Source organism: Sminthopsis crassicaudata, chromosome 3 (assembly GCF_048593235.1).
Source record: "Sminthopsis crassicaudata isolate SCR6 chromosome 3, ASM4859323v1, whole genome shotgun sequence".
Lineage (NCBI taxonomy): Eukaryota > Metazoa > Chordata > Mammalia > Dasyuromorphia > Dasyuridae > Sminthopsis > Sminthopsis crassicaudata.
Genome location: NC_133619.1, coordinates 411,455,129 through 411,467,777, shown reverse-complemented (window position 1 = coordinate 411,467,777; position 12,649 = coordinate 411,455,129).

The window sequence follows — 12,649 nt, the reverse complement described above, 5'->3', positions numbered from 1 at the left end:
AAGAGCCAAGAAAGAGATTCAAGGAATTAGAGTAGGAAATGAGGAAATCAAATTATCACTCTTTGCAGATGACATGATGGTATACTTAGAGAACCCCAAAGACTCTGCTAAAAAGCTATTAGAAATAATTCGGAATCTTAGCAAAGTTGCAGGATACAAAATAAATCCACATAAATCCTCAGCATTTTTATACATTACCAACACAATCCAACAGCAAGAGATACAAAGAGTAATTCCATTCAAAATAACAGTTGATAATATAAAATATTTGGCAATTTATCTATCAAAGGAGAGTCAGGAATTATATGAGCAAAATTACAAAACACTTGCCACAAAAATAAAGTCAGATTTAAATAATTGGAAAGACATTCAATGCTCTTGGATAGGCCGAATGCATATAATTAAGATGACAACACTCCCTAAACTAATGTATGTATTTAGTGCTACACCAATCAGACTCCCAAGAAACTATTTTAATGACCTCGTTTCACTCAGCATCAGTTGATGTAAGTAGCTCCAAGCCTCTCTGTATTTCTCCTGTTGGTCATTTCTTATAGAACAATAATATTCCATAACATTCATATACCATAGTTTACCCAACCATTCTCCAATTGATGGACATCCATTCATCTTCCAGCTTCTAGACACTATGAAAAGGGCTGCCACAAACATTTTGGCACATACAGGTCCCTTTCCCTTCTTTAGTAGCTTCTTGGGGTATAAGCCCAGTAGTAGTATTGGCTGGGTCAAAGGGTATGCACATTTTGATAACTTTTTGGGCATAATTCCAGATTGCTCTCCAGAATGGTTAGATTCTTTCACAACTCCACCAACAATGCATCAGTGTCCCAGTTTTCCCACAGCCCCTCCAACATTCATCAGTATTTGTTCCTGTCATCTTAGCCAATCTGACAGGTGTGTAATGATACCTCAGACTTGTCTTAATTTGCATTTCTCTGATCAATAGTGATTTGGAACACTCTTTCATATGAGTGGAAATAGTTTTAATTTCATCATCTGAAAATTGTCTGTTCATATCCTTTGACCATTTATCAATTGGAGAATGGCTTGATTTCTTATAAATTAAAGTCAATTCTCTGTATATTTTGGAGATGAGGCCTTTATCAGAACCTTTAACTGTAAAAAATTTTTCCCAATTTGTTACTTCCCTTCTAATCTTGTTTGCATTAGTTTTGTTTGTGCAGAAACTTTTTAATTTGGTGTAATCAAAATGTTCTATTTTGTGATCAATAATGGTCTCTAGTTCTCCCTTGGACACAAACTCCTTCCTCCTCCACAAGTCTGAGAGGTAAATCATCCCATGTTCCTCCAATTTATTTGTGATTTCGTTCTTTATGCCTAAATCTTGGACCCATTTTGATCTAATCTTAGTATGTGGTGTTAAATGTGGGTCCATGCCTAGTTTCTGCCATACTAATTTCCAGTTTTCCCAGCAGTTTTTGTCATATAATGAATTCTTATCCCAAAATTTGGGATCTTTGGGTTTGTCAAAGATTAGATTGCTATTTTTATTCACTATCTTGCCCTGCGAACCTAACCTATGCCACTGATCAACTAGTCTATTTCTTAGCCAATACCAAATGGTTTTGGTGACTGTAGTTTATAATACAGCTTTAAATCAGGTACACTTAGACCACCTTCCTCTGACTTTTTTTTTCATTAGTTCCCTTGCAATTCTCGACCTTTTATTCTTCCATATGAATTTTGTTTTTATTTTTTCTAGGTCACTAAAATAGTTTCTTGGGAGTCTGATTGGTATAGTACTAAATAAATAGATTAGTTTGGGGAGTATTGTCATCTTTATTATATTCGCTCAGCCTATCCAAGAGCACTGAATGTCTTTCCAATTATTTAAATTTGACTTTATTTTTGTGGCAAGTGTTTTGTAATTTTGCTCATATAATTCCTGACTCTCTTTTGGTAGATATATTCCCAAATACTTTATACTCTCAACATTTCTTTGGAATGGAATTTCTCTTTGTATCTCTTGTTGGTGGATTGTGTTGGTAATGTATAAAAATCCTGAGGATTTATGTGGATTTATTTTGTATCCTGAGACTTTGCTAAAATTCTGAATTATTTCTAACAGCTTTTTAGTAGAGTCTTTGGGGTTCTCTAAGTATACCATCATGTTATCTGCGAAAAGTGACAATTTGATTTCTTCATTTCCTACTCTAATTCCTTGAATCTCTTTCTCAGTTCTAATTGCTGAGGCTAGAGTTTCTAGTACTATATTGAATAGTAATGGTGATAGTGGGCAACCTTGTTTCACTCCTGATCTTACAGGGAAAGGTTCTAGTTTATCACCATTACATATGATGTTTTTCTGAAGGTTTTAAATATATGCTCCTTATTATTTTAAGGAATAGTCCATTTATTCCCATACTCTCAAGCGTTTTTAGTAGGAATGGATGTTGGATTTTGTCAAATGCTTTTTTTGTATCTATTGAGATGATCATATGGTTTTTATTAATTTGTTTATTAATATGGTCAATTATACTAATAGTTTTCCTAATATTAAACCAGCCCTGCATTCCTGGGATAAATCCCACTTGGTCATAATGTATTATCCTGGGGATGATTTTCTGAAGTCTATTTGCTAATATCTTATTTAAGATTTTAGCATCAATATTCATTAAGGAAATTGGTCTATAGTTTTCTTTCTCAGTTTTCGATCTACCTGGTTTAGGTATCAGTACCATGTCTGTGTCATAGAAGGAATTTGGTAGGACTCCTTCAATCCCTATTTTTTGAAATAGTTTACATAGCATTGGAGTTAGTTGTTCTTTAAATGTTTGGTAGAATTCACCTGTAAATCCATCTGGTCCTGGGGACTTTTTCTTAAGAAGTTGGTTAATAGCTTGGTCTATTTCTTTTTCTGAGATGGGACTATTTAGACTACTTACTTCTTCCTCTGTTAATATGGGCAAGCTATATTTTTGAAGGTATTCTTCCATTTCATTTAAGTTATCGAATTTATCGGCATAAAGTTGAGCAAAGTAGCTCCTAACTATTGTTCTAATTTCCTCTTCATTAGTGGTGAGTTCACCCTTTTCATTTTCAAGACTATCAATTTGCTTTTTCTCTTTCCTTTTTTTAATCAGGTTTACTAAGGGTTTGTCTATTTTGTTGGTTTTTTCATAAAACCAACTCTTAGTTTTATTAATTAATTCAATTGTTTTTTTACTTTCAATTTTATTAATCTCACCTTTTATTTTTTGAATTTCAAGTTTTGTGTTTGTCTGGGGGTTTTTAATTTGTTCCTTTTCTAGCAATTTGAGTTGTAAGCCCAATTCGTTGGCCCTCTCTTTCTCTATTTTATGCAAGTAGGCCTGTAGAGATATAAAACTTCCCCTTATTACTGCTTTTGCTGTATCCCACACATTTTGGTATTATGTCTCATTATTGTCATTTTCTTGGGTGAAGTTATTAATTATGTCTATGATTTGCTGTTTTACCCAATCATTCTTTAGTATAAGCTTATTTAGTTTCCAATTATTTTTGGTCTATTTTCCCCTGGCTTTTTATTAAATGTTATTTTGATTGCATTATGGTCTGAAAAGTATGCATTTACAATTTCTGCCTTACGGCATTTGCTTTTGAGGTTTTTATGCCCTAGTATATGATCAATTTTTGTATAGGTTCCATGAACTGCTGAAAAGAAAGTATATTCCTTTCTGTCTCCATTTAGCTTTCGCCAAAGATCTATCATATCAAACTTTTCTAGTATTCTATTTATCTCTTTGACTTCTTTCTTATTTATTTTGTGGTTTGATTTATCTAATTCTGAGAGTGCAAGGTTGAGATCTCCCGCTATTATAGTTTTGCTATCTATTTCCTCTTGCAGGTCTCTTAATTTCTCTTTTAAGAATTTAGATGCTACACCACTTGGTGCATATATGTTTAATATTGATACTGCTTCATTATTGATATTACCCTTTAGCAGGATATAATGCCCTTCCTTATCTCTTTTATTAGATCAATTTTTGTTTTTGCTAGATCTGAGATGAGGATGGCTACCCCTGCTCTTTTGGCTTTGCCTGAAGCATAGTAGATTCTGCTCCACCCTTTTACTTTTAGTTTGAATGTATCACCCTGTTTCAGGTGTGTTTCTTGTAAACAACATATAGTAGGATTCTGACTCTTAATCCAGTCTGCTAACTGCTTCCTCTTTATGAGGCAGTTTGCCCCATTCACATTTATGGTTAGAAGGACTAATTCTATATTGCTTGCCATCCTATTAATCCTTGCTTATGCTTTTCCCCTTTCTTTCCCTTTTACCCTCCTATCCAGTATTAAACTGGTGAACACCCCTTTCTTTTCACAGCCCTCCCTTTTTAGGATCCCTCCCCCACCTTAAAGATCCTCCCCTTATTTTACGCCTTTTCCTCGAAATTACTGTATTCCCTTCCCCTTAGCTTACTCCTTCCCTCTCACTTTTCAATGAAGTGGAAGAAGTTTCACCATAAATCGAATATGTCTATTGATACACGCTATGTTCATCTCCCTCCTTTCTTTCTCTCAGATATAATAGGTTACCTTTGCCTCTTCATGAGATGTAGTACCACCACTTTACACTTTTTTATGATATAATTTCGTTTCCACCTCTAGTTTCTAAGACAAATTGTAAATATGTTCTTTACATATTTTTTTGACACAAGTATAGTTCTCCAGATTTCTTTTTACCTTTTTAGAAATCTCTTGAGTTCTGTATTTGAAGATCAAACCTTTTATGTAGGTCTGGTTTTTTCATCAAAAATAAATGGAATTCATTTATTTCGTTAAATGTCCATCTTCTTCCCTGGAAAACAATGCTCATTCTTGCTGTGTAAGTTATTCTTGGCTGCATACCAAGTTCCTTAGCCTTTCGGAATATCATGTCCCAGGCCCTTCATTCTTTTAATGTGGATGCTGCTAGATCCTGGGTTATCCTTATTGTGGATCCTCCATATCTGAATTGCTTTTTTCTAGCAGCTTCCAATATCTTTTCCTTTGTCTGATGGTTCTTGAACTTGGCCACTATATTTCTTGGCGTTTTGATTTTAGGGTCCCTTTCAGTAGGTGATCGATGAATTTTTTCAATGTCTATTTTACCCTCTGTTTCCACAATGTCTGGGCAGTTCTCTTTGATAATTTCCTCGAAAATGGTGTCCAAGCTCTTTTTTTCCTCCCATTTTTCAGGGAGTCCGATTATTCTCAAATTGTCTCTCCTGGATCTGTTTTCCAGGTCTGTTGTCTTTCTGGTAAGGTACTTGACATTCTTTTCAATTGTTTCATTTCTCTAGTTTTGCTTGACTACTTCTTGGTTTCTCCTTGAGTCATTCATTTCTACTTGTTCCAGTCTAATTTTCAATGATGTATTTTCTTCACTCACTTTTTTTATATCTCTTTGTAACTGTCCAATTGAGTTTTCATCTTCTATGCAATTTTTTTCCATTTTATCCATTTTATTTTTTAGAGAGCTGATTGCTTTTTCCAGCTTACTAATCCTGTTTTCCTTGGAGTTGTTTACCTTTTCCAGCTCACTAATCTTGTTTCTCAATGATTTGATTTCTTTATCCACTCTGTCTTTGAATGCATGGGATGACTTCTCCAGGCTCTCTTGCCAAGCTTCCCTTTTCTTTTCCCATTTCTCTTCCAGCTCTCTTGTGAGAGCCTTTTTGATTTCCTCTGTGAGGTTCTTTTGTATTGAGGAGCAGCTTATATCCTTCCCAGGGGATACATCTGGGGACAGTCTGTTCCTAGTCTCCTCAGAATTTGAAGTCTGCTCCCTCTCCACACAGAAGCTGTCAATGGTTAGAGCCCTTTTGAATTTTTTGTTCATTTTGTCAGAGCAGGAATCAAAGAAAACAAACTGACAAGAGAAACAATTGTTCTGTTTTTGGGGGGATGGGGCTGGATGGTATTAATTGGCTTCCTCTACAGACTGGGGGTAGGGCAGCAGAGAGCCACTAACAGAACAGCAATGACTGTACTGAGTCTGTGCTCTGAGGCTCCGAGAATGCACCAAGTCAGTCCAGGTGGGGGTTGGGGGTGGCTGGGCTCTGAGAGATGCTGGCTTTCTGGGGTTTTAATGTTCACCTCCGGTGTTTACACCTTCTCCGCTGCTCCTGGCTTGCTGCCAAGATGGAGCATCCACACTGGCGCAAAAGCCTTTTCACAGAAATGGCAGACATCACACCCCTCCCCCTCAGGTCTGAGCTGTGTGAGCTGTCTGTCTTGCTCTGGCTGCCTGCCCTCAGTCTGCGCCCAGTCTGATTGACCCTCCCCAGAGCAAACACAGACCTTTTCTGGCAACTTTCAAGGATGTCTTCTCTTGGTGATTATTTGTGGATTTCTTTCTGGGTCAAGCATTAAGTCAGAGGCTTGTCATGAAGTAAGTTCTCAGAGAAAACGAGGAGCTCAAGCAGCTGTCTGCCTCCACACTGCCATCTTGGCCAGAAGAAGATCTCAAAATTAAATGCAGGAAGGCAGAAATAGTAAAGTTTTTTTTTTTTTTTTTTTTTTTTTTTTTTTTTCAGATTACGATGCAATAAAAACTATATTCAACAAGAAGTTAGGGGTAAATAGACCAAAAAGTAGTTGGAAACTAAATAATCTCATCTTAAAGAACGATTGGGTGAAACAGCATATTATAGATACAATTAATAATTTCACTCAAGATAATGACAATGAAGAAACATGATACCAAAATTTGTGGGATGCAGCTGAAGCAGTAATAAAAGGAAATTTTATATCTTTAGAAGCTTACTTAAAGAAAATAGAGAAAGAGAAGATCAATGAATTGGGCTTGTAACTTAAAATCTAGAAAAAGACCCAATTAAAACCCCCCAATAAAATACTAAACTTGAAATTCTAAAATTAGAGAAATTAAAAATATTGAAAGTAAAAATACTATTAAACTAATAATTAAAACTAAGAGTTGATTTTATGGAAAAAAAACAATAAAATAGCTAAATCTTTGGTAAATCTGATTAGAAAAATGAGAGAGGAAAATAAAATTGTTCATCTTAATAATGAAAATGGGGAACAGTCCACCAATGAGGAGGAGAAATAATAAAGAGTTAATTTGCCCAACTTTACGCCAATAAATTTGATAACCTAAGTGAAATGGAGGACTACTTCCAAAAATATAGACTTTCCAGATTAACAGAGGAGAAAGTAAATAGCTTAAAAAGTCCCAATTCAGGAAAAGAAATAGAACAAGCTATTAATCAAGTCCTAAGAAAAAATCTCTAGGACCAGATGGATTCACAGGTGAATTCTACCAAACATTCAAAAAACAATTAGCTTCAATGTCATATAAACTATTTGAAAAAATAGTGAATGAAGGAGTCCTACCAAATTACTTTTATGACAGACATGGCACTGATATCCAAACCAGGTAGGTTGAAAACAAAGAAAGAAAACTATAGGCCAATCTCCCTAATGAATATTGATGGTAAAATCTTAAATAAGATATTAGCAAAAAGACTACAGAAAATAATTCCCAGGATAATACATCTTGATCAAGTAGGATTTATACCAGGAATGCAGAGTTGATTCAATATTAGGAAAACTATCAGTATAATTGGCCATAATAATAACCAAATTGACAAAAATCATATGATCATTTCAGTAGATGCAGAAAAAGCATTTGATAAAATTCAACATCCATTTCTATTGAATGAGTATAAGAATAAATGGACTTTTCCCAAAAATAATCAGTAACATCTACATAACACCATCAATAAGCATAATATGTAATGTGGGAAGATTGCAACCATTCCCATTAAGGTCACAGGTGAAACAAGGTTGTCCACTATCACAATTACTATTCAATATTGTATTAGAAATGCTAGCTTTGGCAATAAGAGTGGAGGAAGAGATTAAAGGAATTAGACTAGGTAATGAAGAAACCAAATTATCACTCTTTGATGATGATATGATGGTATACGTAGAGAACACCAAAGATTCTACAAAAATTTATTAGAAATAATCCACACCTTTAGCAAAGTTGCAGGTTACAAAATAAACCCACATAAATCATCAGCATTCTTATAGGTCACTAACAAAATCCAACAGTTAGAGAAAATAGAAATTCCATTTAAAGTAACTACTGATAGTATAAAATATTTAGGAATCTATTTGCCAAGGGAAAATCAGAAACTATTTGAGCAAAACTACAAAACATTTTCCACACAAATTAAGTCTGATCTAACCAATTGGAAAAATATTAAATGCTCTTGGATAGGGTGAGCAAATATAATAAAGATGACAATACAACCTAAACTAATATAGTTATTTAGCACTGTATCAATCTGACTCCAAAAAAACTATTTTAATGACCTAGAAAAAATAACATCAAAGTTTGTATGGAAAAGAAAAGTTCAAGAATTTCAAACAAATTAATGGAAAAAAAAATTGAATGAAGGTGGCCTTGCTGTACCAAATCTAAAATGATATTATAAAGCAGTGGTTACCAAAACCATTTGGTATTTGCTAAGAAATAGACTAGCTGATCAGTGGAATAGGTTAGATAAAAAGGACAAAATAATTTAATAACTCTAAGAACCTAGTGTTTGACAAACCCAAGGACCTCAGCCTTTGAGATAAGAACTCTATGTTTGACAAAAATTGCTGGGAAAATTGGAAATTAATATGGCAAAAACTAGGCATTGACCCACACTTAACACCATCCACCAACGTCAGGTCAAAATGGGTTCTTGACCTAGGAATAAAGAATGAGTTTGTAAATAAATTAGAGGAACATAGGATGTTTACCTCTCAGACCTGTGCAAGAGGAATGAATTTATGTCCAAAGAAGAACTAGAGATTATTACTATTCACAAAATAGAAAACTTCGATTATATCAAATTGAAAAGTTTCTGCACAAACAAAACTAATGCAGATAAAATCAGAAGGGAAACAATAAACTGGGAAAACATTTTTCCAGTCAAAGGTTCAGATAAAAGCCTCATTTCTAAATATATAGAGAACTGACACTAATTTATAAGAAATCAAGCCAATCTCCAATTGATAAATGGTCAAAGGATATGAATAGACAATTCTCAGATGAAGAAACTATCTCTGGCCATATGAAAAGATGTTCCAAATCATTATTAATCAGAGAAATACAAATTAAGACAAATCTGAGATACTACTACACTCTTGTCAGTTTGGCTAAAATGACAGGTAAAGATAATGCTCAGTGTTGGAGGGGATGTGGGAAAACAGGGACATTGATACATTGTTGGTGGAATTTTGAATACATCCAGCCATTCTGGAGAGCAATTTGGAACTATGCTCAAAAAGTTATTAAACTGTGCATACCCTTTTACCTAGCAGTATTACTACTGAGCTTATATCCCAAAGAGATCTTAAAGAAGGGAAAGGGATGTGTATGTGCAAGAACGTTTTTGGCAGCCCTCTTTGGCCAGAAACTGGAAACCACGGTCATGCCCATTAATTGGAGAATGGCTGAATAAATTGTTGTTTATGAATGTAATGTAATATTACTTTTCTGTAAGAAATGACCAGCAGGATGATTTCAGAAAGGCCTTGAAAAACTTACATGAAGTGATGCTGAGTGAAATGAGCAGGAGCAAAAGATCATTATATACTTCAACAACAATACTATATGAAGATTAGTTCTGATGAACATGGCCATCTCCAGCAATAGGATGAACCAGATCAATCCCATTAGATCAGTGATGAACTGAACCAGCTACTCCCAACAAAAGAACTCTGGGAGATGACTATGAACCGCTACATAAATTCCCAATTCCATTTGTCCACCTGCATTTTTTATTTCCTTCACAGGCTAATTGTACATTATCTCAAAGTCCTATTATTTTTGTACAGCAAAACAACTGTTTGGACAAGTATACATATATTGTACTTAATTTATACTTCAACTTATCTAACATGTATTGGTCAACCTGCCATCTGGGGGGAAGGAGGGAAAAATTGGAACAGAAGGTTTTTCAATTGCCAGTCTTGTAAAATTACCCATGCATATATCTGGTTAATAAAAACTATAAAAAAAATCACAGACACTAGGTGAAGAACTGCTGCTCTATATTTTTAATGCCATTTATTCCTTAGCAATGATTTTTCATAATTCTTACATAATCATTATTAAATCAAATTAATATACTTTCCTTCCCAGTGCATGCATAGAATGCTAATGAGAGTCCTCATTAGTGTCTTTAGAATAAGAAGAGAAAAAAAAAGGAAAATAAAATTAAAAAATGGAAAAAATAAAATCATAACAGTGCTTCACTAAAAACCTTCAGGATTGAGTAAAGATATTTTCAGAGTACACAATCTCTCACCAGGTGATGATGCTGTACAACATCAGAGTCAAAATAAAGAGGCAATGTGATCTGTGATGTGCACATAAGAAAACAACCCCTGTACACTCTATGTAAGCATAACCTGTCCTTAAATAAGCCATTGTTTGGTCCTTTGCATCAACAGTCATGATTCCCCTACTTTTCATACTGATATTTTTAAAGTATTTTGCTTTTACCATTGTTGCTGGTGAATGTTTTCCTTTCATTAAAAAAATAGTACAGCAAAATAAGGGGAATATTAGAAGAATATGGTTATTACTAGTGCCTTTATTAAAATCACAATTAAAATATTTGTGTAACTACTAGAAACCTCACCAGGTTTAGATTTTATGTTTAAAAGGGGCAGATTTCAGGACCTAAATTCTGAAGTCATTTTATCATTGGAAGTAGAAGTATAAAACATATAAATGGGCTAGGATTATACCAGAGAGAGAGAAACATGGACACTTACAATTGGTAAAGGGATGGAATCCCCACTCTGTACAAACAAACAAACAAAAAAACATTGTCTCCTAGGTACAACAGCTAATCCGGCCTTCCTGCTTCAAATCTATACATAGAAAGATCCCTGGGTAAGTCCAACACAAGTGTGTGTTTATGTGTGTGTTTGTGTGTGTGTGTTTTTATTTTTGTTTTTTTTATAAAAACCCATATACTTAATACAGCAAAGGAATATATTTAGAAGCATGTATCAACATGTTTAACCTGTATTGGATTACTTGATCTCTAGGGGAAGGAGAAGGGGAAGGGAAAGGAGGAAGAGAGAAAAATTTGGAATGCAAGTTTTTGCAAGGGTAAATGTTATATGTATTTTGAAAAATAAAACATATTATTAAAAAAGAAAAAAATAAGTATCAAGTGCACTCAATATAAGTGATGTAGGAAAAGGGACAAGACCCACCAATTATTTTTTGTTTGTTTTAATCTTATTACTCCAACTACTGAAAAAGTTCCCATGAAAAACAAAACAAACAATTAAACAAAAAGATAATTTTATACCTCTGTTGCTATCCATTTATATTTGACTTTTCAGAATCTCCCTTAGATGTTTGGTTTTGAGATCTTGCTGCACTTGCTCACTCTATCTCTTGTGTTCTCTGTTTCAGGAGAAAAGTCCTGCCAATTTCTCCTTCACTTTTTGTCCTATTTTTCTTTCCTGCTATTTGCTGAAAAATCAGCACTCCAGTCATATTGTTGTTATCTTCTTTCTTAAACTAGGAAAAAATAAATATCACAGGGACTTTGGTAATTTACTCATTTTTTACTTCCAAAGGTATCTCATGTGAACATTGCCAGAAGGATTATACACAAAATTCAAAGTTGAGCTCTGCTTGGTTTAATTCTCAGCAATAAACTAATAATGTAGCTGTCATACTGTAAGAGATACATTTCAGCAAAATAGACTGTTAAGCAAAATTGTGTAAAATGAATGTCATTTTTAATTGCCTCTCATTATAAAATTAGAGCAATACTCCTACAAAAGGAAGTGATGTGATACTAGGTAAACTGCAATATTTGCATTGTGTTTCACCAAATATTATCCTATGACTTTTCAATTTCAATCTACATTAGAACTTTATACTTTCTTTTTCTTTGAAGCAATTTCATCCAGATCTCCAACCAAAGATATTCTTTCACTTTTGGTTTGACTTCTGACCTCATTCATCTCCATATGTCTCAATAAACTTTAAAAATTATTTTCATCTATTTTATTACATCCATTGATCATTCCAAATCAAAATATCATTGATTTAAAACAGGGAGGGACCTAATTAGTGTCACCAGATACTAACAGGATCATAGATCGAGAAATTTTTTCATCCCAACACTTCTCATTCTACAGATGTGGAAATCAGGTCACATAAGGAGTAGTGTCAGAGGAAGGATTTAAATGTACATCTTCTTACTCCAAATAAAATATCTTTTCTTGAACCACATGCCACTTTTCCAAAAGAATGCAGATGGGGGGGGGCGGAGCCAAGATGGTGAAGAAGATACACACACAGTTCCAAGCTGCTTTCTACCCTCAATACCAACCAGTTAAATCAGCCTCAGAAATAACACTGGACTGATAAAAACCACAAGGATTAGAAGCACAACTTACCAGCTGAAGAGAATCTGGAATTTCGACAGAAAATGTCAGTTCCAAGGGGAGGAAAAAAAAGACTGGCACAGACAGGGTGGGACTAAAGGATAGCACATTGTGCCAAAGGGGCTAGGAAGAACACTGGGATCAGAGAAGCCACTGAGATAGAAGAGTCTAGCATAGGCTGACAATTCTACTGTGCTTG